The sequence below is a fragment of the Lissotriton helveticus genome, chromosome 5_1 (assembly GCF_964261635.1).
Source record: "Lissotriton helveticus chromosome 5_1, aLisHel1.1, whole genome shotgun sequence".
NCBI lineage: Eukaryota > Metazoa > Chordata > Amphibia > Caudata > Salamandridae > Lissotriton > Lissotriton helveticus.
Window position 1 is genome coordinate 195801684 of NC_136065.1, and position 27372 is coordinate 195829055.

The window sequence follows — 27372 nt, forward strand, 5'->3', positions numbered from 1 at the left end:
TGTCACTTTGTAAACCCCTGTGCAACATTTTACCTGCGTCAGGTATAATGTATGCTTGGCGGTGGTTCCCACGCATCAAAGCCTTGTACAAGTGGCACATTGAAATCTATAAGATTTCAGCGTGCCACTTCTAAGACGCCATTGCTTGAAAACCTTACGCCTGCCTCAAGGCAGGCATTAGATTGATGCAGGTCCTTCCATATGGGGCTTGCCCCATGTGAAAGGAACTTTGCTGGAGTTGCGTCATGCTTCCGACACAACTCCAGCAATGCATCAGTTTTGCGCTGACAAATACGTCAGTAATACTGATGTATCTGAAATTCCTTGCGACATGAAGCATCATAGAGTAAATATGACGCATGCATCATGTCGCAAGGAGGGAGCACTGAGAAGTGACGCAGCCCTGTTTTCACTCAGCAATCTGTCACTTCTCATAAATAAGGCACTATATTTTTATGCTTTGCATTAGTTTGCACACATTCATCCATTACAACAGCTTTGCTGTTTTCTCCGTTGGCGGTCCCTTGTGAGTAGGGTTCTGTATTCCCTCTTCGTGCCTTTGATCTATGCCTTTGTTAACCTCATGGCTCTCTGTTTACCATTTTGGCTGTTAAGCCTGTGACCTACCGGGTCTTCTGAAGTCCAATTAGTTCCTGCCTGGTATTCTGGCCTGATATCAGCTCATTACAGCACCATTGATTATTACTGTTAAACCTTCTGCCAGCCTCCTACATTATCTTTGACTCAAATGTGTGCTGTATTCTAAACGTAACATAGAGCTGGTCCTTAGTTCCTCAATGCCATTTGAATTTCCTGGTAGAAATCCTCAGCACCTTGACTGAGATGAACCCACTCAGAGGGCGAATCCAGTCCATGATCTCTCTTTGCATTTTTCTCTGTTTTTTCATTTGTTCCTCTTATGAGGATGGTATTTCCCAGATACCTTTGCAAAGGAATTGATGAACAGCAGGGGTTTTCAATGCATCTGAACACACGGCCACAATATAGAGCTCAAGTTACATTAGTAAATCTGCCCCCACCCCCAAATAAATACACTTTTGTTAATGTAAGTGGGACTGGAATTTAAATATTTAATTTGACCTCACCCCAAATTATATTCACTTTCCACAATGTTAGCAGGATAGGTTTACATTAGTAAATCTGAACTACCACCATGCCCCCTCTTGTATGCACGTCCCTCAATCTTTGTTGGACTGGAGCTAAATCTGAACCCAAAAGCAGTGTGAGTTACGCTGGACTTAGTTAAGTAATTCTGATCTCGACAATATGTGTACTGTCCCGAATGTTGGAAGCGCCGGAGTTAGTGTGCCAGGCCACAATTATGTGCACCTTATCCAATGTTCCAAGGGCTGGAATTAGAGGAGTAAATCTGCCCTCCGTATTTTTTTTATAGTAATTCTGAACATTCTACCTCCATGTATATGTGCTTTCACACGATGTTTGCAGAACTTAAGTTGGTATTTGGAAACCTGACACACTCACCCCAAAACCTATCCATTTTCCCCAATGCTTTAAGGACTGGGGTTTGAATATTAAATCTAGATTTCCTCAACTGTGTACACTGTCTTCAATGTTTGTGGGAATGAAGTTAAAATAGTAAATCTTAACCCCTCACCATTTGCATGCATCTTCAAAAGTGTGTTTTATACTTAAGTTAGAAAAATTATTTTGCCATCAATCACCACAAATATATTATTTACTGTCCTAAATGTTAATAGGACTGTAGTTAGAAAAGTTAATTTGCCCAGCTGCATATACATGCACTTTATCCAGTGTTCCTAGAAACTGGGGGTAGGCCTGTAAATTTAATCCCCTCCCGCAAAATATATATATCCTTTCATCCCTTGTTTGGAAGATTGAAGTTAGATTAGGAAACCTGACACTCCCTACCTCTCCACTACCCCCAAATATATGAACATGTTTCATGGGACTGGAGTTAGAATACTAAACATGACCTCCCTTAATTATGTACACTTTCCTCATTGTTTGTTTGACTGAAGTTAGAAACCCCTCCCAAATATCTGCATCTTCCCTATGTTTGTTGAACTGGAGTAAAAAGAGTAAATCTGTCCCCTCCAAATGTCTGCACTTATATAATGTTTATATGATTGTAATAAAAGAAAGGATTTTTTTTAGATTTTTTTGTTTTATTATTTTTTGACTATTGACTTTTATAATTACTTTCTTGATGCAATTTAAGAAATAACTAAAAAAACACTTGTTATTTATTTACATATCGTTGAAATTATTTGAAATGGTTAAAATACATTTAGAGTATATTTTGAGCTGTATGCAAATGTTGTGGTTAAGGGGCCTGGCCAAGATGGAGGTGTAGATGAACAAGGTCTCTGTTGCTCTCCTCCAATGGACCCTTTCTAACAATAATTCTGTGGCCATCAAAACATCCTGAGGAGAGATGATGCAAGCCATGGCCCGCTTTAAGGATGAGAGGCCCAAGGAGGGATCCTAGCTGCCAACATCCCCATGGAGATTGATCGAGAGAGGTGCAGAATAAAATTTTGTTCTGTCTCGCAAAGTTAAACTTCCATAAAACTGTAACCGTATTAACAAGCACGAGATGAAAAGTACTAATCAACTTAGTTTTAAAATGCATTTACACAACACGAGGGACTAACTTATGTGCTTTATGTTGCAATTGCAAGTATGTTGAAAAAATAATAAACTAACCTTGTCTATTGTCTTTGTCAGTATTATATGCGGCTGTTTAACTAATGGCATGTGCTTATTTATGTGCCTATGTTATGTCTTTTCTGTGGCAAAAGCTCGTGGAGAATCTTTGCGGCTTAAATGAAGAAGGTAGATATAAACGCTGCTTTGTGTGCTAAAGCCAGGTAATTTAGATTAATGGGTTAATAATTAGCAAAGGGGGTGGTTAACAGAACGGGTTTCAATACTCAAATTAATTAATGTTTTGTGTTTGTTTGAATAATAGTTTCTGAGAGAGAGGCCCAAGGCCTAGCTTGTAAAGATGGCATTTAGAATCCTGTCCAGAGAAGAGCCTTGCACGAGAAGTGAAAACCTTTACCACATCGACAGTTGTCAGAGAAATATAGTTAAATAAATTGTGCTAAACGTGCTCTTGGAGAGAAAGATTCAAGGACAGGAAGCGGCAAGATTGCCAAGCCAAGGAAGTCATGAACTGTACTCGTGAAATGTTTCATTTTCGAGGAAGCTAAAAGTCATGAAACTAAAGGACAATAGAGCTAAAGAAAAAGCTCGATTTTGGTATGGAAACGGTGATGACGCATCAGGAACTGACATTAGTCAACCAATGAGAGCTCTGGATGACAAAGGAAAGTTTACATTTTAGTGGAGATTAGTTAGTTAGAAAGGTATAAAACCTGGCCCCATGGGCAGGAGGGTGCTTCTCACTTTCCGATTCCTGAAGGGCGTGACGTGCTGTTGGACTCTTTAGCGCACGTAAGGACAGCAGTCTTTAATGACTATTCTTTTTAGGTGGAGCGAGTTTTAGACAGGGAAAATAGAATTTAGGGAATGGAAACTTTATTTTGCTTTAATTAATGCTAACTGATTTGCCTTTGAAATGTCAGTCTAATAAATATTTTCCTTAATAAAATGCTGCTTTCACTTTGCTAATAAAATAAAGATTCTTATTTGAAAATGCTCTTTCTTTGAATAATAAAGTAAATAAAATTAGATTTTGAAACGACAAGCTGGTCTTGTTTATTCATGTCTAGTTACCATCAGTTGATCCATTTACCTTAGTGACTTAATTAAATGATAAATGTTTAAAAACCATGGTAAGAAATGATAAACTGTAGTTGTATATAAACATGTAAATAGTTTTGTGAATAGATCTGATTAATTAGGTCACATGATTCAGTTGCTCAAATTTGTCTCATAGGTTTATGGGCCTTGGTAAGTGATTTATGATGAATGATGAGTATTGTGGAGATAGGTAGCGTTGGTGAGACAGTTTTTCATTAGGAGCGCTGGATCAATAACTTGGTAGCAGAGGATGGTTTCTATGGTAACGGACATGCTACATGGTAATTACATAGGATTGATGATTAAAACATGTTAAGTTTGTCCTGTTGATATATGTTGTTGAAAGGTTTTTTCCAGCAGTGTGAAAAGTCCTAGTATGTCGGCTAAAGTGTAGTGTAACAGGTGAAGTTGCACAGTGCATTTGTTCTGTTTCAAAATAGTGGTATTGTCATATATAACTAGTGTTGTGGACGTCCAGCACAAGTTTAGGGATTTTAAGGTGTGCTAGGTAGAATGTATAGTGAGGATTGTCTATAAAATCGTAGCTTTCGAGTATAGGGACACATGTCCTGTTTTAAAACTCACTGCGAAAAGAGTAGTAGAATTCATCAAAGCTTGAGTGAAGGGTAAGGAAGCGTTGTCTATCTTACTGGCGAGTGAGGGTGCTGCTTTACTCGGCAGCTTCACTCTGTTAGGAACATCATCCTTATAGCTGGTACTTTGTAATTCGTCTTCTTCTTCTTCTTCAATTACTTCCAATCCACCAGTTTCAGAATTCTCGTTCCTTCCTCCAGAGCTTCCAATCTGCTTTTCAATACCGTCCTGATCTTGATTCACTTCTTTTTCAGACTCTTTTTCTGCTTCTTTTTCTAGCAGATCTTCATCATTTTCAGAGTTTTGTATTACAATCTCTTCAATTTCATCATTCAATGCCTCATTCGCATTTCAAGTTTCCAGATGACGACCTTCTTGTCGATCTTCAGGATCTGGATTTCTTTCATGTTCTTCTTCAGAATCTGAATCAGCTGTTGTGTCACCTTCGTCAGGGTTTTCAGGTGGTGGCACTCGAATGGTGTGACTAGCATGAATCCATCTCTTCAAACCTCTACACTTCACTGCATTTGTTGTGACAAGTATCACCTGTCTTGCCTTCTGCCACCTGGGTACTAGGCAATTTCTTCTTCGGTGTACTTTTGTCCTTACCCAGTCTCCGGGTAATAGATCATGAGCCTGTTCCTTTTCCTTTGTAATCACATCAGTTCCCACCTGATGGAACACAGAAGTCACCACGTCAGATAGTTTCTTGCAATATTCCAATATGACGCTAATTGATCTAAAGTCCTACCAAGATTCATGTATGTTTGGTTAGGGATACTTTCCTTTTGAATGTGCGTAAATGATTTGTACTATCTGATCAAGTCAAACTTTGAATTGTTACTATATGTGCATTCAGAGGGAAACGAGTTCGTTATTGCATGTTAGAAGGGTAGAGTAGAAGAAAAATGTTAAAGTGGGGTCCTAGGGCTATTTTAATGACCCAACGGACACTGTACTAACATCCGACAATCCATTTCATCAATCGCTTCGTATATGGAAGCGATATATCGATGATATTTTAGTAATTTTCCATGGAACTTTGGACAATCTCTTGCTTTTCCATCAGTGGCTTAATGCTCAGAACCCGTATTTGAAATTCACAGTAGAATACAATAAAATTGAATTACCCTTACTAGATCTTCTGATCACTGTGAAACCAGACGGGCTTCATTCAGAACTATACAAAAAACAATGGCCCATAATTCCCTTCTCAGTTACGAGAGTTGTCATCCTAGATCATTGAGGAACAACTTACCGTTTGGGCAATTTCTAAGAGTCCAACGAAATTGCTCAGACAAAACTAGCTTTGCAAAACATGCTTCTGAATTGGAGGAACAACTACTAGAGAGAGGATATTCGAAGAAGGTGGTTTGTCAATCGAAGAAACGCGCATCTAACAACATTCGCGAAGGGTTGCTGGAACCTCAACAAGCAAAAGAAAAAATGGATCGCCTGACTTTTGTCAACACCTTCAATACAAAATCTAATGAACTTCAAACAATTGTTCATAAGCATTGGTCTATTCTAAACACAGGGGGAGACCAAATAGCATGACCCCTTTTTGCTTTCAAAAGGGGACCAAATCTCAAAGATAAGTTAGTCCACACCAGACAAAAAACCAAATTACCTCGTCAAATAGGGACACTTTGGGACTCGCCTGCTGTAATGGGCCATCACCCCTGCGGTACTTGTGCTGCTTGCCCCCAGACTTGCAAATCAACTACTATTGATATCGGTACCAGTAGAGCATGGGAGCAGCGCAGGTTTACAAACTGTAATAGTGAAGACCTGATTTATCTAATCACCTGCCCCTGCCAACTGCGCTATGTCGGTATGACGAATAGGTGCATCAAAGTCAGAATATCAGAACACAAAAGTACCATCCGCTGTCGGAGACAAGCCACAAGACTCACTGCACATTTCTTAGAAAAAGGCCATGGTCCAAATGATTTCCAATGGACTGTTCTGGAACAACCACTCATACCAAAACAGGTTGCAGACACATAAAACTACCTTTTCAAACGCGAGCAAAAGTGGGTCTACCGTCTGAACAGCGACAAAATGGGTTTAAATGAAGATATCCCATGGATGTCATTATGAACATCTTAGTGACATGTCCATCACAGTATGGCCACTCCACTATGTGGACATATAGAATTTTCAACTGCTTTTTGCAAGTCAATGCTAATCCAGGCATTACATATCATCAACCTGTTAGCCTATTGGTTCACACAGCATAATGAAATTATTAGCTGTTAAGTTCAGTACTTCATTGTTAATACACCTCAGTGAATTGCACTTCTCACACCGTAAGTTTATACCATTGTGCTGCCAAGGAGCGTTACTCATGTTAAGGAAATCCCCTCCTCGCACTTGTAATGCTCATCTATGGCCTTTTGAGTTGTATATTTTACAGAAACCCACGCTTAACACTCTATTTCTAGATCAAACTACATTTCCCATAATCCTAGCCTTGGTTTGTAGTTTATCGGGTTATGTGCCGGTCACATGACCCCAGTGAGGACATATTGGGACTACAATTCCCATGAAACTCGCGTTGGTTTGTAGTCCACAGGGTCATGTGCTCTATCGAGTCACGTGATAGCTGGTGGATTAAAAATGGCTCCCTTGCAACACACCGGCGCCCCCCCAGATTGCCCAGAGGGACGCTTGGTGTACCGACAGGAAGGTAAGCAAACCATGCTGCCGATTAGCGCGTAACATGTGCTTTTTTACAAACAATGGGGTTCTCGCTATGGGAACGCCCGAAATGCGCAATGATAATCGTAGCAGCAGCGCGAAAATAAATAAGGCATCTGTTTGTGATAACTGTCTAAAAACGCTCTTCACACTATTTACGAACACATTAGAGTTCGCAACACAATTAGCGGGTGAGGACGATGACTGACCAATTGGTGCACAGTATCACTAAATTTTCGGCGTTTCCGACTGTGAAGCCGATATAGCGGGCTTCTTTAAAATTCATATGCGCCAAGATAATTGACACAGAAGCACGTAATACAACAAAGTAGCTGGCTGAACTGACTACTTTAATACGCTCTGCTCATGAACCATAAAAACATCAGAGTTAGTGATGCAGCTAGATGTTATGAAAGGTGACTGACCAACTGGTGCACAATATCACTATAAATTCGGTGCTTCCAGTTGGGAACCCGATAGAGCGTGCTGCTTTGAAGGCAAAAAACTAAAACATCCTGGCAGCATTAAATTGGAATAATCGAGGACACATGTACAAAATCTTTCTTATTCCTCGGTTTTCCGTAACAATAGGCAAGAGCGATACATTTGACTGGCCATTGTTTGTTTTGAACACAAAAAAACGAAATAAGTGTAATAATGGATTGGGTCTGTGCAAGACACATGGCCTTTTGGTGTGAGTTCAAGTGTTATGTTCTGTGTTTTTACTAGAGCGGTGCTCCTCTTACCTGAGCAGCAGCCAGGTGGGGTGATGCTATTCCTCCTACAAAATTTAGGTAAGATGACAAGAATATTTTGTTGCAAGCGTATGGTGATATTGTGACCAAACTTGTAAAGATTCAATCTTATGTAGATGACATTAAGCATCTGATAGGTGGCAAAATAACTGACAATTGCCTTTCTACGTTTCTACTTTGTTTCTCATTTGTATGTGCACATGTTTTCTTTTTCACCAATTTTAGTGGAGAAGATTGAATGAACTCGAGAACAATATACAGGTGATATTTTTCCTTTTCTTTTTATACAGTAGCCATATACATCCAGGTCCTGAAGAAAGCAGTGACATATTTAGCGTCACGTTTGCTGAAACATGTCGACCCTACTGAATATCAGATATTATGTTAAATCTGATTGCTTTTTCACATTTTAATATTGGGAGTTTTGAGGGAATTTAATAAAATATGGTTGTCTCAAGTCAATAACTACCTAATTTTAACATTACACAAATTTTTCACATATTTAGGCCCTCATTAGGATATCGTTTTTTCCGCATCTTCCAGGCCAGCGGAAGAGTTCGCCGGCCCAGAGGATGCGGAAAAACCGCTGCGGAGCCTTCACAGACCCCCCGCCATATTAGGATGGCTGGGGGGTCAGGAAGACCGTCCGCAGCTTTTCCGCCGCGGTCGCTTTCCGACCGCGGCGGAAAAGCTCTAACATGTCTGGCGGTGTCTATCAGACACCGCCAGGCATATTAGGATGTCAGCATTTCTATGCCTTTCCACGGCGGCATGTCTGCCGTGAAAAGGCATACGGACTTTTGTTTGGGGGCCCGTTGCGGGCCCCCAGGGGTGAAGGGGGGTTGGGGGGTGCACATGGGGGGTACCTATGGTACCTCCCTGCATTTGCGAGGTGCCTGCCGCTTTGTGCATGCAAATGCACTGCATTCATTTTTAACCTTGCGGTGGGTGCTGCTTCAAGCAGCACCCGCCGCAATGTTAAAAATACAGGATGTGACCGCCAGGGTGGCGGTCACATCCTAATTGCACAGGAGGGACCGCCGCTGCCCCTGCGGACGGTCCCTCCTACTCTGGGGTGGCGTACGGACGCAGGTCCGTCCGCCATCCTAATCGACCCATATGTTTGGCACTGTAACTCAGTTACCCGCAGTAAATAATTTAGTAGTCCCAAAAACTTTTTCAGAAGTTGATCTATCAACACTACACTGATAGACATACTGCACTTCCTCCTGGGTAAGGAGAGCCCAAATGATGCAGGGCGGAACCAGGCGGGAACTGATGGGCACTTTTTCCAAAAATGGGAATTTGCGTGCGGCATGACACATAGTCACATCACTCTAACCATCACATAACATTTCTTTTTGATGTCTCTAAAGTAGATTCGTAGCTTTTCTCCAGACCCCCGGACACTTTCTTTAGTTATATAATGTCAGAAGGGAAGAGTAGCCTTACTTTATCAACGAATCTGAATATTCTGTGAGAATAGCGTCGTCTATTTCACGCAAAAGAATACTTGAATGACTGTAAAAGCTATCACTTTATTTTAGTGAAACAGACAAATGGTTTGTTTTTATGTAGTTATTAACTGAATTTCATTGAAAAGATTTGTAAAAAATAGCGCTGTGAAAATATTTTGTAAAGGAGGGGTGAGCTTACGGAGCGGAGTTTCTCTATCCGAAGCTGCAGCGGCAGTGTACGTCACTAGTGTTGCGCTGTGATTGGTTAGCATACGTCACAGTTTACGCGCACTGATTGGCTCATGTGACTAGGCAGGCTTGCAGCTGATTGGCTTATTCTGAAAAGCGGCAATTCTATTGGTTGAACGGAATAGTGACGAAGCTTAACCTGATTGGCTTGTTGGTGAGTTTCGCGCACGGATTGGTTGGTTTTGCGGAACAACAAGGAAATAGTTACGATCTTTCAGAAGTAAGCGGATTTGTTTAAAAACATGGATTATTATTACATGAAAGAGGAAAAGAAGCTTTCATGGTTTCAGAAATTGAAAAATATATTTAAACCTGACAAGAAAATTGAAACGCGAGGTGGAAGATTACTTCATAAGTACAAAACACCCGCAGCTTATATGTTGGGTGAATATGGTTATCATACTTGTCTTTGGATGGAGATTTGGATGGAATATACCAAAAATGATGGTGTATTAGCATGGCCGGAAGATGGCTCATTTAACATTAAGGTTTTGAAAAACTTAAGACAAAAAATGAAGACTCTTGTACCAAAGCCTAGACCTACTCAATTTGAGGCTTTAGCTGAATGGGAGGACGAGATGTTTGAATTAGAACGGGAAAGCAGAGTTGTAACAAGAGGTCCAAAATTAGACATTAACAGGGAAACTCATGAGGATAGAATGCGTCGATGGAGATGTGCAGACATGTGTGATGGTTTGTATCCAGCAAGATTTGGTGAGGCTACTGGTCAAAAAAGTGCTCAAAAGAAAAATAATAATGATGAAGAAAATGATTCAGAAGATGCGGTTTTAGAAGAGATTTATATCACAAAACTGAAACCGCCACCTTACCAATTTCAACCAGTTTGTTCATGGTCTTCCCCGAGAGTTCCTCCAGGAACTTCTCCGAGTGCTCCTCCTCCTCCTGATGAGACACCACCCAGATTAAATTCGAATATTGCAAAAACTCCCGAAAGAGTAGAAACAAGAACTAATTCTAGTATATCTGGAGAAAATAGAAATTATGCTGAAACCCCAGTGCAGAGAAATGAAACCCCAAGAAATGTAATGAGAACAGAAAGATGTGAGGAAACACCAAATACCTCAGAATATTTTCGATCAAAAGATGAATTAATACAACAGTTAACTAAAAGCATGGAAGCAGTAACAGTACCAGTAACGATTGGACCTGTTCTTTCAGTATTTGATCAAAGGGAAGTTAGACATTCAGCTTTAACTGTTCCATTAAATGTAGAAATTCAGAAAGTGGCTGAAAAATTGTATTCAGATTTATCAGAAATTTACCGAGAGAAAACAATGATGCCTGATTTAACTTTTTATCAAAGTCCGACAAGCAGAACACCAACTGGTGCAGAATCTGATACTGAAACAACTCCAGAAAAGAGCATAAATAAAATAGATTTAACGCATACCCCACAAACTCCTGAATTAAAATTACTTGATGTTGCAAAGTTCAAGGCGGATTTGGAGGAATTGATCATTGGTACAATTGGACCTGACAGTTTAAAGCTATATCAGGATGATGAATTATTGTTCATTTGTAAAAGCATACAATGGAAAACGAAAACTAAGTACGACCAATTAGAGGAAATGGCTCCTGAATTAGAAGTTGATTTGAGTAAACAGAAAAATTTGGGAAAGCATTACAGAGTGGATTTCTCTGAACAAGACATTGAAAATATGAATACCACAGGAAGAATAATTCATGTAAAAGAATTAATTGTGTTCCTAAAAAGATTAGGTGAATTAAGTAAATGGAGAGTAAAATGGACAAAGAAAAGAGAGGAAGAAAGAAGAGAAAGAGGGGAAGTAGCAAATCAATTTCCAATGAAAGAAATAGCAGGTGGTGGGTATGTACATGTTCCTTGGACAAGACAGGACATTTTATTGTTCACAAATGATTTCCCTCGGCTGAGAGAGAAACCTGTGGAATGGTATCGACAGATGGACAGATTTATTAAGGTTTCAAAAGTTCTGTGGACTGATCTTGATGGATTCTTTGACATTGTTGTCCCACCGGATCTTTGGACAGAATGTAAAATTTCTATAGATTGGCCCAAAGAAGAACCTGCCCGAGATAGAGTAACAGGTGCTCCTTCAGCAGATGTCATGAACCTGTACGATAAGGTAATTGTGTGGTTAAAAAACAAGATTCCCCCAAAAGAAGTAGATTGGGTTAAAATAGATAGAACAAATCAAGAGCCAAAAGAATCAGTACATTCATTTTATGAAAGATTACTGCTGGTATTTAAACAATACAGTGGTTATGAAAAATTGAGTGAAAAGGATATGAGCCACTTTATATACAGATTTGTTTATGGTTTAAGACCTGAAATTGGTGAAATGATTAGAAATGGAATTGTTGGTTGGCAATCACTTTCAGTTGATGATATTTTGAGAAAAGCAAAATACTGCAGTGATGAAATAGATGCTAAACAAAAGAAGCTAAAGGAAAAAGCTATGTGGGCACAGGTAAAAGTGGCTGAACAACAAATAGCAACTTTAGAAAATAAAAATGTTCATCAGAACCAAGGTAAATTTAAAGGTAATTTTAATAAGCCAAAACTGATGGGAAATATTGAAGAGTTAAAGCAGAACTCCCATGTTTTAATTGCGGCGAAATTGGACACTGGAAGCGCGAATGTAAGAATCCGCCCAGAAATTTTAAAAATGCATCATTAAATCCACAGATGCAGAATGAGATAAATCTGCAGCAACAGCTACAGCGACAGGTAGTGAATCAGCAAAGACAAATTCCACAACCGCCACTTCAAACTGTGTGAATGTGCAGAGATACAGTACAGAAACAGGATTCTGCGGAGGTGAACAGGTAAACAGACCGCCAAGAGTGAATGTGTCAAATGTTTCTCAACAATATTGGTTGAAAGATAATGGAGGGAGTGATTCTGAGGATTACTTATGGCGGTGCCTGAGAGAGGAGGAAGAGTGTGTGCTTGGAGCCACTCTTGAGGTAGATCAGCCTGGTACATTTGTAAATGGTAAAGTGAATGATGTAGAAATCACTTTTCTAGTGGACACAGGTGCTACCCGTTCTACTGTTAGATCAGTGGAAATAGAAAACCTGCCTCTCTCTGGGGATACTATCCAAGTAGTTGGTGTAGCTAATCAACAAATTTAAACAGATTTAACAGAACCAGTCAAAGTTGAAATTGGCAAATTTAAAGACAAACATAGATTTGTAGTTTGTAACAGCAGTCCTGTAAACTTGTTAGGAAGAGACATACTTTGCAAGATGATTTGCAAAATATATTGCTCACCGGATGGTATTGAGCTCTAAACTCAAGAAGAAGATGGGCTTTACAGGTTAACAATGTCAATGGTTGAAGCAGAAGAAAGTAAATTATTTCCTGTATTTGATAAAGATAATCTACCTGAAGAATTAAAAGAGACAGTTAATGCTAAAATTTGGGATTTGACAGGTAATGAAATGGGTTTGATGAAAAATGTTGACCCAGTGAAAATAACAGTAAAACAAGGAGTAGATTTTCCAAACATTCCTCAGTATAAAATGAAAGCAGAAGTTATTGAAGGTGTCATACCTGTAATTGACAAATTCATAAAACAAGGTGTTCTAAAAGAAATTGAAAGCAGTCCATGTAATTCACTGATTATGGGGATTAAAAAGCCAAACGGAACTTTCAGAATTGTTCAAGACCTGAGAAAGGTTAATCAAATAGTTGTTCCATGTTGCCCAGTCGTACCAAACCCAGCGGTAATTCTTTATCAGATTCCGCATGATGCAGAATGGTATACAGTTATTGACCTTTGTAACACATTCTTTACTGTTCCATTGCATCCAGAAAGCCAACAAATTTTTGCGTTCAGGTTCCAAGAGCGTATCCTAGCATGGTGTGGTATCCCTCAAGGGTATACAGAGAGTCCATCTATTTTTAATCAGTTGCTAAAGAAATCATTGGAAAACCTAGATTTACCTGGAAAATCAACATTAGTGCAGTACATAGATGATCTCCTAGTGGCTGCAAAAACAAGAGATAATTGTGTGACAGATACCATTACTCTGTTGAATCATTTTGCAGATGAGGGACATAAAGTGTCTCCTGCAAAATTACAGTTTTGCAAACTACAAGTAAAATACCTTGGTCACAGAATCGCAAAAGGAATCAGGCAAGTGACAATTGAAAGAATAAAAATGATTCAGGGAATGCAACCTCCAAAAACACAAAGACAGGTCAGAATGTTTCTAGGAATGGTTGGTTATTGTCGTCAATGGATTAGTGGATTTTCAGTAAATGCAAAGCCTTTGCAGAGGTTGACAAAAGCAGACATAAAAGACCCGATCACCAAGTCTCCAAGGTCTCCAAGGACAACCAACTGGGGCATTTACCAACTCACCAGGGCACACGCTGGGCTGTTGCTGGTCTCCACGGCCGCCGCTTGCTCCACCACGTGGCAGGGGAACTACAACCCCCAGCATCCTCGGCGGTGACACGCCCACCGGGAACCGCGCACGGAGGCGCTGAAAAGCCGGAGGTCCCTGCGGTCGAGCAAGGGTCTCCAAGGACAACTGGGGCATTTACCAACTCACCAGGGCACACGCTGGGCTGTTGCTGGTCTCCACGGCCGCCGCTTGCTCCACCACGCGGCAGGGGAACTACGGCCCCCAGCATCCTCGCCGGTGACACGCCCACCGGGAACCGCTCACGGAGGCGCTGAAAAGCTGGAGGTCCCTGCGGTCGAGCGGGGGTCTCCAAGGACAACTGGGGCATTTACCAACTCACCAGGGCACACGCTGGGCTGTTGCTGGTCTCCACGGCAGCCGCTTGCTCCACCACGCGGCAGGGGAACTACAGCCCTCAGCATCCTCGGTGGTGACACGCCCACCGGGAACCGCGCACGGAGGCGCTGAAAAGCCGGAGGTCCCTGCAGTCGAGCGGGGGTCTCCAAGGACAACTGGGGCATTTACCAACTCACCAGGGCACACGCTGGGCTGTTGCTGGTCTCCACGGCCGCCGCTTGCTCCACCACGCGGCAGGGGAACTACAGCCCCCAGCATCCTCGGCGGTGACACGCCCACCGGGAACCGCGCACGGAGGCGCTGAAAAGCCGGAGGTCCCTCCCGCCTCGCGGGACGCGCGCGGGCGGCGCCGGGCTAAGCCCGGGCAAAGGGCGGGCCGTCTGTGGCCGTCCGGGGCAGGAAGAGGCAGGGCCGGGCCACCCAGCTAACATCTACAATAACAAGTGGGTACGAGAAAGAAAAATTCGACTTTGGAGGAGGGCTGTAAACATGCTAAAGTACCAAGACATTCCAACACCATTATGACATATCTCTCCTCAGCTGTGGGGGCTTTGACCAAGGAGATAGCTAATGCTGAGCAAGAACTGGGCATCACTCCTTTCTCCCCGCTTAACATAGTACCATCCCAACTTAAGGAGGTCAATGAGCTAGGCTCCACCGACATACCTATACTTCCCCTGGAACCACTCGTCACCATTGTAAATCCACCCCCCCTGGGTCAAACGAGCATAGACACCATCCATGCCTCACCTACAAACCCACACAGTATGATCACCCAGAGGGGCCCTCATCCAGCTAAACGGAAAAAGGGGAAAAATGTCAGCACAACGACCACCTTTAGTGACTGCACGGACAGTCTATGAGATAAACTTGAGGAACTCTTTGTGGCCAGGATTGAACCCCTCTTGGTGGGAATTGCTAAAGACATTGTTGACACCCTAAACACCTGCCTGGAAGGCCTTTTAAAGAAATGCTCCCTTATTGACAGACTCGTAAGCTCTCTACCTCCCAACATTGCCTTATCAAGTAAAGGTTTGCTTGAGGAAGCGGCAGGGGGTTTGTTATCAGCAGGCAACACGATAACTACACCTCCCCCAAGTAGTGCCATGAACAAGGAAGTCAGGCCCAAGGCTCCTAATTTGGTTCCACCTCGACGGATGTCTGGCGCTCCCACCTTGGAGGACCAGTCAACAGCTTTACCTCAGAAGAGTCCACCCCCCCAGAGGAAGGTCACTCCAAGCTCATATAAACTCAACCTTCCCCCAGAGGCGTCTCCTCTGGTAGCAGTGTTTATTGGGGTTGAACCACTCATGGAAGGGGAGAGGGAATCAACCCGGGATCTTATGGCCAAAGCAAAACTGTGGTGCTCTGAGAAATGTTGTGGGGAGAATATTGCAGACATGATCCTCTATGCAAGGAGGGTGGGCTGGATTGGCAAACAACCAAAAATTACACATGGGGATTGTGTGGTAATTAACTTTTGTAGGGCCGACCTAGCTGATAGGCTGTTCTGGGACGGGTCGGCGATCTCCATTAGGGACCACCTGAGACCGGTTCCTCTAGGGTTTTTTTTACCAATCTCCAGCCCACACTAAACCCACAATCAATTACCAAGCAAGATGGTAGGGCCTGAGGGCAGTAGCAGGACGTAGAAACGTCCAGAACAGCCCAAAGACACAATTTGTAATGGATCTCAATGCCCCACTGATAACCCGCCCCGAGGCACCAGGGGATTTAACAGAGGATGGCGGGCTGATCTTGAGTAACCTTTATGACTCCACAATTAAGATCCTAGGTAGAGTCCTCTTGGCTAGGTTAAGGGATAGCCTGGATAGTTGTGGTGGTTTGGCCGACATCCAGTATGGCTTTAGAGAGAAGAGAGGCACGATGGAGCAGTGCTCTAACCTACACCTGCTGATCTCCAAGTGCACGGTAGCCAAGGAGGGGTCACTGTACCTAGCGTTCATGGACCTTTCATCGGCCTTCGACCTGGTCAATAGGTCCAAGCTCTGGGATATCCTTTTGAAGATTGGGATAGATGAGGCCCTGGTTAGGTTCATGGCCTCACTTCATCAAGAGCTGTTTGCAGTGGTGCGGGTCACAAAAGAAGGTAGATGCACGCCCGTTTTAACTCGAAGCGAGGGGTCAGGCAGGGCAGCATACTTTCTCCTTTGCTATTCACTATCTATATTAACGGCCTAGGTACCCATTTAGAGGGCGCTGCCAGAGATGTTCCACGTGTAGGAGAAGTTAAGATCCCCGCTCTCCTATATGCGGACGACGCAGTGCTGATAGCCCGCACTGGTGTCTGTCTCCAACAGCTTTTGGACACATTCGGTACCTTTGTGGACCAATTAGACTTGAAGGTCAACTCAAACAAGTCACACACTATGGTTGTTGGTCCTCAGAAGAAAAGAGCCCTGGTAAAAACATTTAGATGCAAGGGAGAAGTTGTGTCTAGAGTACCCGTTTTTCCTTACCTTGGTGTGCTTTTTGATAACAAGGGTACCTGGGGCCCCCAGGTAAGGGCTAAAAGCTTGGCGGTGACCAGGACATCAATGGCCCTCTTGGGTTTTGCTAAAAGGTTGGGCCACAGACCGATGGAAGCCATCCTAAAGGTTTATAACAGCAAATGCGTCTCTGTGGCATGGTATGGTGCGCCTTTATGGGGGTATGCATGTTTGGGAAACATTCAAAAGGCGGAAAATAGATTCTTACGCTCTCTCCTATGCCTTCCCCAATCAACACCAACCTTTTCCATACACGCTGAGGTGGGCATGGACTATGTCCATGATAGGTTAAAACTGGCGCCCCTAATTTACTGGCTCAAGACATGGCTAAACCCAGAACTAATCCTTAATCATTTGATAATGAAGGAAGTCATGTCTTTGGACTATAGTAGCAGCATTCCCTGGTTGGCATATTTGAAAAAGTCCTTCATGGATCTGGGCCGGCCGGATCTTTTTACTGACCCCTCGGCATAACAAATCAAGACATAGTCATCATTAAAAAACAATTTATGCTAAGGTCAAGAATGAGCCGTGAAGAAAAGGAACTGCTAAAGCCCACAGTTAGACGTCACTATTTGTTAGTTACCTCAATTGTATTAGAACCGTATTAATGTTTTGTCACCAACCCTTTTCACAGGTTCCTTTTAACTAAATTTAGATTTAATCTCATTCATTTTTATTTGGGAAGTTTCAACACTTGGGCAAAACCAGAGTCAGCACCGCCCTGTACTTGCGATAATTTTTCTGCACAAGACACCATGCACCCTATTATGTTTTGCGATTTCTTTTCTGAACAGAGGGAAAAAAAATTGTTACCTGTTTTAAGGGAAGCTGGTTTCTCCCAGGTGAGACCAGCTATGTTTTATCTCCAATCAATGAATAATATCCGCATTACATTTTGCATGGCAAAATTTTTAGTGGCGGCGGCTAGATCAAGATCACGCAAGAAATCATTAAACTTCCCTGTATGAACTGCTTTTACATATTTTAACCGTAATACCCTATCACATGTATTCGATTGAAATGAAAATGTTAAACTGTTTAATTGCATTTTACTTGTACATAAATGTTTTTTATGCTCTTTGTATGATTTTTAACTAAATCGAATAAAGATAATTTGACTGACTGACTGACCCGATCACCCTAACAGAAACTGAGTTAGAAGCTTTTGAAAAACTACAAAGAAGTTTGTGTGAAGCTCCAGCATTGGGAATGCCAGATTATGAAAAGGAATTTGAGCTGTATTGTAGTGAAAGGGAAGGATGTGCATTATCAGTTTTGATTCAAAGACATGGAACATTGAGAAAGCCAATAGCTTATTTCTCAGCAGCTCTTGATCCTGTTGCAAAAGCATTACCAGGCTGCTTAAAGGCAGTAGCTGCAACAAGTGTAAGTTTAGAACAAAGTGAAGTGATAATAATGGGATTTCCTGTAAAAGTATATGTGCACCATTCAGTTGAAATTCTCCTGACTAGAAACAAAACACAGCATTTGACAAGTAGCAGGCTAACCAAATATGAAAAAGTTATTCTGGGATCAGATAACGTTTCAATTGTAAGATGTGTGAATTTAAATCCTTCCACATTGTTGCCTGATGGTACTGTAACAGAAATCAGAAACGAAAATGATATTGATCATGAATGTTTAGATGTTTTAGAATATTGCACCAAACCTAGGCAAGACATTAAAGATGTCCCATTAGCTGAATCAGATTTTGTTTATTTTGTTGATGGTTCATGCTTAAGAACAGAGGAAGGTGTTCTGAGCGCAGCATATTCTGTTTGCACAGTTGCAGATGTAGTGGAAGCCTCTTGTCTCAAAGGAATTCGCTCAGCTCAAGTAGCAGAATTAATTGCTTTGATTCGTGCATGTGAAAGAACAAAAGAGTTAAACATTACCATAGTGACTGATAGTCAGTATGGATATGGCGTAGTCCATGACTATGGCCAGCTCTGGTCTCAAAGAGGTTATCTAACTTCTGCGGGAACTCCTATCAGGATTGCAAAATTGATCAAGAGATTGATCGATGGTATTCAATTGCCAGAAAATATTGCTGTCGTGAAATGTACAGCACACAGGAAAGGTGAGGACTACATGATGAAAGGGAATGCGAAATTTTGTGCAAAGAATAATATGTCCATTAATCGGGAAAAAGACAATGAACATGTTTTGAACTCACTTATACTAACATCTATAGTTGAGACATGGCAAGGAGTGAAAGATCTACAAGATAAGGCAGATGATGAGGAAAAAGACACATGGTTAAAAGCAGGTTGCAGAGAGAGAAGAAGATGAGATTTGGGTTTACAAAGATGACAGACCAGTAATGCCAGACTGCATGGTTGCTGACATGGCCCGAATGTATCATGGTCCAGGACATTTAGGCAGAGATTCAATGATCAGGTTGTTTAGGCAGACATGTTACAATCCAAAATTCAGAATAATTGCAGAATCTTTTTGTCAAAGATGCTTTATCTGCCAACAGATCAATCCAAACAGAAAAACAGTTGTGAGCATGGGAACCATAGGACGGGAGGGTGGTCCTTTTACCAGATTACAGATGGATTTTATTGACATGCCACCACACAATAAGTTGAAATACGTTTTGGTGATAGTCTGTCTGTTTTCGAGATGGATGGAAGCATTCCCGACACGTCACAATGATTCAGTTACGGTGGCAAAATAGCTTTTAAGAGAAATCATACCAAGGTATGGATTTCCGGTGACGGTCGAGACTGATGGTGGCACACATTTTGAAAACAGATTGTTACAAATGATTTGTGAAGCACTGAATATAAAACAAAAACTACACTGTGCTTACAGACCAGAAGCATCAGGTGTTGTTGAACAAGTGAATGGCACAATCAAGAATAGGATAGCTAAAATGTGTCTAGCTACAGGAATGAAGTGGACTGATGCACTTCCACTTGTCTTGATGTCTTTGAGAAGTACCCCAGATAGAAAAACAGGTTTGAGTCCGCATGAGATACTCATGGGCTGAGTCATGAGACAAGCATTTGTTCCAGTTGACAAACTATTGAGCGTTAATGATAGCGTCATATTGGAATATTGCAAGAAACTATCTGACGTGGTGACTTCTGTGTTCCATCAGGTGGGAACTGATGTGATTACAAAGGAAAAGGAACAGGCTCATGATCTGTTTCGCAGAGAATGGGTAGGGACAAAAGTACACCGAAGAAGAAATTACCTAGTACCCAGGTGGCAGAAGGCAAGACAGGTGATACTTGTCACAACAAATGCAGTGAAGTGTAGAGGTTTGAAGAGATGGATTCATGCTAGTCACACCATTCGAGTGCCACCACCTGAAAACCCTGACGAAGGTGACACAACAGCTGATACAGATTCTGAAGAAGAACCTGAAAGAAATCCAGATCCTGAAGATCGACAAGAAGGTCGTCATCTGGAAACTTGAAATGCGAATGAGGCATTGAATGATGAAATTGAAGAGATTGTAATACAAGACTCTGAAAATGATGAGGATCTGCTAGAAAAAGAAGCAGAAAAAGAGTCTGAAAAGAAGTGAATCAAGATCAGGACGGTATTGAAAAGCAGATTGGAAGCTCTGGAAGAAGGAACGAAAATTCTGAAACTGGTGGATTGGAAGTAATTGAAGAAGAAGAAGACGAATTACCAAGTACCAGCTATAAGGATGAAGTTCCTAACAGAGTGAAGCTGCTGAGTAAAGAAGTACCTGAATCTAAAGCTGATATCACAGACAGCGAAACTGATGAAAGTGATGATGAAGCCAAAGTGAAAAGATCAAGGAAAAGAGCTTGGAGAGTAGAGTGTAATTTAACTGAGCCAAAGAAGAAATTGACAAGAAAAGGAGACAATTGGCCAGATGAAAATGAATGCCTAAAATTCAAATTAGTGAACAGATCAAAAGAGCAGGTTAATGAAGTTTCAAGTCAGAAAGGAGACTCTGATAAGAAAGATCAAGCAGGAAAGAAAATAGAAGTGATTAGCAGTAGAGCAAAGAGAGTGATAAAACCCAATCAAAAGTACAAGTCCCCTGAATGGACGTACATAATTATCCCACCAGTGGTGGAAGTAAATAGTAGTAGTCAGGAAGATATGGATGACACAAGTGACAATGATTGATTTTGTTTTCACACTAGGTTGACATTTGTATTTGGCACAAGGCTGAAGAAATTGTGTTAGGTGACACAAGGTCGAAGAAATTGTGTTAGCTGGAAAAATACATTGATGTAAGACGTAAGGTCGGAGAAAAGCTGTTAGAAAGTAGGATTTTCTTAAAAAAGAAAAAAAAAAGTAAAAACAGGGGGGTGAATATTTAGTAATGTTTTAATTTTTGATTTTTTTTTTTTTGTAAGGCTCTTGTCTCAAAGTAAAGATGCCTTCTACTAATAACAATTCAAGATGCTCTATTTTAAGAAGATGTTGCAAAATGTCTTCTATTTGTGTGATTTTACTAATTTTTGTTTGGCTAATTTTGGCTGTAATTTTTCCTTTTGGATTTGACAAAGAACTGTACAAAACTAATATGACAAGTAAAGTTGTAGCTAATCAAGATAACCAGGATGCTGTAGGTAAAACTAACAGAGTCATTGAACACAAACCTGAGATCCACCAAGATAGATCTGTTGGTAATTTTTCTAGTAATACCTTTTCAAGACTGTTATCTGAATATGTTAAGGTGATGGATGTGAAAGATTGTTACATTTGTGTGAAATTACCTGCTTCTGTTTCGGAAGGGGTTACCTATAACATGCTTCCTCCTACTTATGGTATCAGTTCGTCTAGAGTATTATTACTCTAATTATGACGAGATTTTTGCAAATTTAAAAGTTGACAACAGCCTGAATAAACTGAAACATGCTAAACAGATGAGGGAATTTTTCATAGTCACTAATGAACTTACTTATGAGTATGCTTTTAGAAACAATTTAACATGCAAATTGAGGTCAGAAGAAAAATCTTTCTTAAATATGGTTGAAGAGAGAAGGGCAATTTACAAACGAGACGAGATGTTGAAACAAACCAAATCTAAGTTTTGGCAGATTGAAGATGAAAAGCTTAATGGTAGAACTGAGAATGTTGCTATTCACATAGACAAACCTGTTAGTGGAAAGCGTTGTATTAGGATAGATAACACGCTTTTTGACAATTACTTTGTAGGTGCTAGTCAATGTGAAGATACTTATCAAATTTTAGGTGGATGGGGATTCAAAGGTGGCAAGATCCAATTGTTCCTGGAATTTATTTTGTATGTGGGGATAAAGCTTATTACAATCTCCCTGACCACTGGTATGGGACATGTTACATTGGATTAGTTTTTCCAAAAAATGTTCATGTAGATAGAAATGCAAAAGGTTCATTTGAGATTGGCAGACACCTAAATAGGTTCAAGAGGGAGAGCTTTTCAGAAATTTTGGGTGACATATTTGGTGCAGTAATACCTATGGTGGGTATAACCCTGAATGCAATCAAAATCAGAAAAATGTCCACAATTGTTGATAGATTGTCAACTGATACTGCTAGTGGATTTCAATTAGTCAATTCAGAACTTATTGCCATGAGATCGATGGTAATGCAGAACCGTCTTGCCCTAGACATTCTGCTAGCTAAAGAAGGAGGAGTCTGTGGAATTTTGCATGTTCAGCATTGCTGCACATATATCCCAGACAAGAGCCAGAACATAGAATCATATATTAAAAATATTACAGAATTACATGCTGAGATAGGACCTGTGGAAGATGAAGATTTTTCAGAACGTTTGAGCAAAAGATTTGCAGCAATCAAAAACTGGTTTCAAGAGATTGGTGGTTCAATTTTAGGCAAAATACTGTGTCCTTTATTAGTCATAGTCTTTGTGATACTTTTGTTAAAAATTAGTTGCATGCTACACAAGCGAAAGAAATATCTAAGGGAGAAGAAAAGAATTTACAAACTCAGAAAAGAACAGGAAAAAGAAAAAAAATTAGAAGAGTTTCGTAGAGCCCAATATGAAAGTTGCAGACAAACAGCTGAGTCAAGAGTTTAGAAACACTAATATTGTGAATGTCCAAAACATGTTCAAGGGTTAAAATTTGGCTAAACATTTTGGGTGTAGTTTGGTGATTTTAAAATCACCAGATGAGGGAGTTGATGGAGCGAAGTGCATAATAAAATTTTGTTCTGTCTCGCAAAGATAAACTTCCATAAAACTGTCACCGTATTAAGAAGCACGAGATGAAAAGCACTAATCAACTTAGTTTTAAAATGCATTTACACAACACGAGGGACTAACTTATGTGCTTTATGATGCAATTGCAAGTATGTTGAAAAAATAATAAACTAACCTTGTCTATTGTCTTTTTCAGTATTAAATGCGGCTGTTTAACTAATGGCATGTGCTTATTTATGTGCTTATGTTATGTCTTTTCTGTGGCAAAAGCTCGTGGAGAATCTTTGCGGCCTAAATGAAGAAGGTAGATATAAACGCTGCTTTGTGTGCTAAAGCCAGGTAATTTAGATTAATGGGTTAATAATTAGCAAAGGGGGTGGGTGACAGAACGGGTTTCAATACTCAAATTAATTAATGTTTTGTGTTTGTTTGAATAATAGTTTCCGAAAGAGAGGCCTAAGGCCTAGCTTGTAAAGATGGCGTTTAGAATCCTGTCCAGAGAAGAGCCTTGCACGAGAAGTGGAAACCTTTACCACATCGACAGTTGTCAGAGAAATATAGTTAAATAAATTGTGCTAAACGTGTTCTTGGAGAGAAAGATTCAAGGACAGGAAGCGGCAAGATTGCCAAGCCAAGGAAGTCATGAACTGTACTCGTGAAATGTTTCATTTCGAGGAAGCTAAAAGTCATGAAACTAAAGGACAATAGAGCTAAAGAAAAAGCTCGATTTTGGTATGGAAACGGTGATGACGCATCATGAACTGACATTAGTCAACCAATGAGAGCTCTGGATCGCAAAGAAAAGTTTACAATTTAGTGGAGATTAGTTAGTTAGAAAGGTATAAAACCTGGCCCCATGGGCAGGAGGGCGCTTCCCGCTTTCCGATTCCTGAAGGGCGTGACGTGCTGTTGGACTCTTTGGTGCACGTAAGGACAGCAGTCTTTAATGACTATTCTTTTTAGGTGGAGCGAGTTTTAGACAGGGAAAATAGAATTTAGGGAATGGAAACTTTATTTTGCTTTAATTCATGCTAACTGATTTGTCTTTGAAATGTAAGTCTAATAAGTCTTTTCCTCAATAAAATGCTGCTTTCACTTTGCTAATAAAATAAAGATTCTTATTTGAAAATGCTCTTTCTTTGAATAATAAAGTAAATAAAATTAGATTTTGAAACGACAAGCTGGTCTTGTTAATTCATGTCTAGTTACCATCAGTTGATCCATTTACCTTAGTGACTTAATTAAATGATAAATGTTTAAAAACCATGGTAAGAAACGATAAACTGCAGTTGTATATAGACATGTAAATAGTTTTGTGAATAGATCTGATTAATTAGGTCACATGATTCAGTCGCTCAAATTTGTCTCATAGGTTTATGGGCCTTGGTAAGTGATTCATGATTAATGGTGAGTATTGTGGAGATAGGTAGCGTTGGTGAGACAGTTTTTCATTAGGAGCGCTGGATCAAGATCATGACGAGGCACACCAGCCAAGGAGACTGCAGCCCCCTTGCAACATTATGTTTCAGTGTGAGCGGAGACTTTTGTCAACAGGGCCTCTTGCCAAGTTTACTATGAGAGAAAAAGATGGTGGCCTGGTGCTATGTGCCTCGGCCTGCGGTGATGAGACTGACGTGGACCCACAGGCTGACTATGTATGAAGGCGACAGGGAGCCGACTAAGGTTGACGAGCTGGGAAAGGGGGACAGTGGGGAGACAGTGGGATGATTGTGACCACTGAGTGATTCTAGCACTTTCTTGAGCCCAGCTGCAGTATTTTGCTGACAGTAATATCCGGGGCACCTCATGGTGGCCGACACTGCTGACCTCATGCTGAGAAAGGGATGAAAGCAAATACAGGGAGATGGTGAATAAAGCTCTAAAACTGTTCAGACACTCACCCCCAGTCACAGATCTGGGTTGAATCCATCATCGTTCTTTAGCTCACTTCGCCACCCCAGTTCAGACCCAGCCATATGCAAATCAGTCTTGACCCTGTGCCTGTGACCCTGTGACTGGGAACAGTCCAGCCCGAACTACCAGGCCAGGTCCTTCCTGGACCAGAAACAGGCATCCTGGAACCGGTTTTGGGGTAACAGCCAGACTAGCAGATCGGGGTTGAATCCATAATCATTCTTTAGCCCACTTCACCACCCCATTTTATTTTTATTTTTTTTTTATTAAAAACTTTTATTGAGCAACAAAATCAGGTTTACAGAGATGGGCCTACAACCGCACGGGCTGGCCGCTAAGATCAAGGCACAATATGATAAAGACAATGGTAGCCACTCCGGTGGCCCGGCACAAATCGTATACAAGATGTCGCCCACACTATGAAACAAAATAAGGCATTTTCCATTTTATGTACCGTATTTTCTGGCGTATAAGACGACTGGGCGTATAAGACGACCCCCTACTTTTCCTTTTAAAATATAGGGTTTGGGGTATATTCACTTGCTTATTAAATGATACCGGCGTATAAGACGACCCCCAACTTTTGAAAAGATTTTCAAGGGTTAAAAAGTCGTCTTATACACCAGAAAATACGGTATACAAAAAAAAAAAACATCAAAAAAAAGGCGAATGCATACTAAACGGAGTCAGCCCAGGAGGGGGAGGGGAAACCCACTAATCAAGAATACGGAGTCATACTCAATAGGATAAGGCAAGGTGGGGGGGCAGCGGGGAGGGCAAGCAACCAAAGGACAATATACGAAATTTCAGGAACGCCGGCCTAGGGAGAGAAGGTAACATCGGGGGCCTCAACCAATGGAGGAGCACAAATGTCTCCACGATAGGCGTTCCACTGACTCCAGATCTTCGCCCATGCCCTAGGTCTGCCCCTGGCCGTGTAAACGGTCTTCTCGCGGAACATAGACCAGTCCATGTTTTCTTCCCACACGGAAGCAGTGGGGGGCCTGTGCGAGCCCCAAAGTTGCGCTATGTCCCGCTTCGCAACCATATATCCCAGGGTCGCCCATCTGGTCTGGGCAACCGAATAATTGGTAGGTTCCCACACGTTCAACAGGCATCTCCGGGCCTCCGGCCCCAAAGCAACGCCAGTCACATCAGTCATTACCGCAAGCACCTCAGACCAATAGGCAGCCACCCTCGGACACTCCCAAATAATATGAAGAAATGTAGCACTCATCCCACAACCGCGTTTGCATAAACCATCCGGGGAAAAACCCATCACAACCAAACGAGGACCCGTAACATACACCCGGTGGAGGATCTTGATCTGAACCAAACGGAGACGAGCAGGGATGGCGACCTCTTTCGGAGAAGACAGTGCCGACTGCCAATCCTCGTCATCCAATTCCAGCCCGTCACCGACCCAGGCCTCCCTGAGGCGGACAAGCAAGTCAGAACGATTGTGAATCAGCTTCTTATAAATCAAGGAGATAGTGCTATCGGGGAGATGGCCATCCAGGATACGATCTTCGAGGGGGGAAGACTCGGGGATGGCGGCACCAGAAGCCAGAACAGAAGCGAGGGCATGATGGACCTGCAGATACCGAAAGAATTCCCTATCACTCAAGTCATATTCAGTCCGAAGAGCCTCGAAAGACTTCACCGCTCCATTCGTATACACGTCACCCACTCTACAGATTCCAATCATGTCCCAGCGGTCAAATCCCTTTGACGTCCAGAGACATCCCAGACGTTCAGAGGCATAAAGCGGAGTCGCCAGCGTCACTCGATCATCCCATCCCAGGCTCACATTCGCCGCGCGCCACACGTTAACCGCAATCCTGGTCGGTCCCGTAAGGTGGCGCCCAGCCGACCTAGAATAAAGCGCTCTATTAAAATCCCCACCCGGCAGTTGGAATCTATCCATTTCAAAGGCTGGATTCCGACCCGGGGAGTACATGGAGTGGTTAATGGCAGATAGTTGGGTAGCCCAATAATATCTTCTGATATCAGGAAGCGCCATGCCCCCGTCATACCAAGGGATGGTGAGCTTCGCCAGGGCAATGCGTGGACGCCCGTCCCAAATCAATTGCCTTTGTAGACTCTCGACCTCACGGAAATAAGTAGCGGGGATATCATCATAGGAATTCTGGAGTGCGTAAAGGAATCGCGGCAAGGACATCATCTTGAAAAGGGCGGCTCTACCCAGCGGCGACAAAGGTAATTTACGCCAGCGAGCGACGTCCAACCTCAGTCTAAGAAGCGGGGGAAGGAGATTATGTTCAAACCGGAGCGATGAATCCTGTGTAATAAAAATCCCCAGATATTTGAAGCCGGATTGAACAACCTGGATAGGAAATCTAGTTGGCAACGGGGGCAGATCACCAGAAATAACATAGATGCAGGATTTAGCCCAATTAATAATCAAACCGGAGTTGTTGCCAAACGAGGTGAGAACGTCGAATAAGACATTTAAAGATTTACGGGGGAAGTAA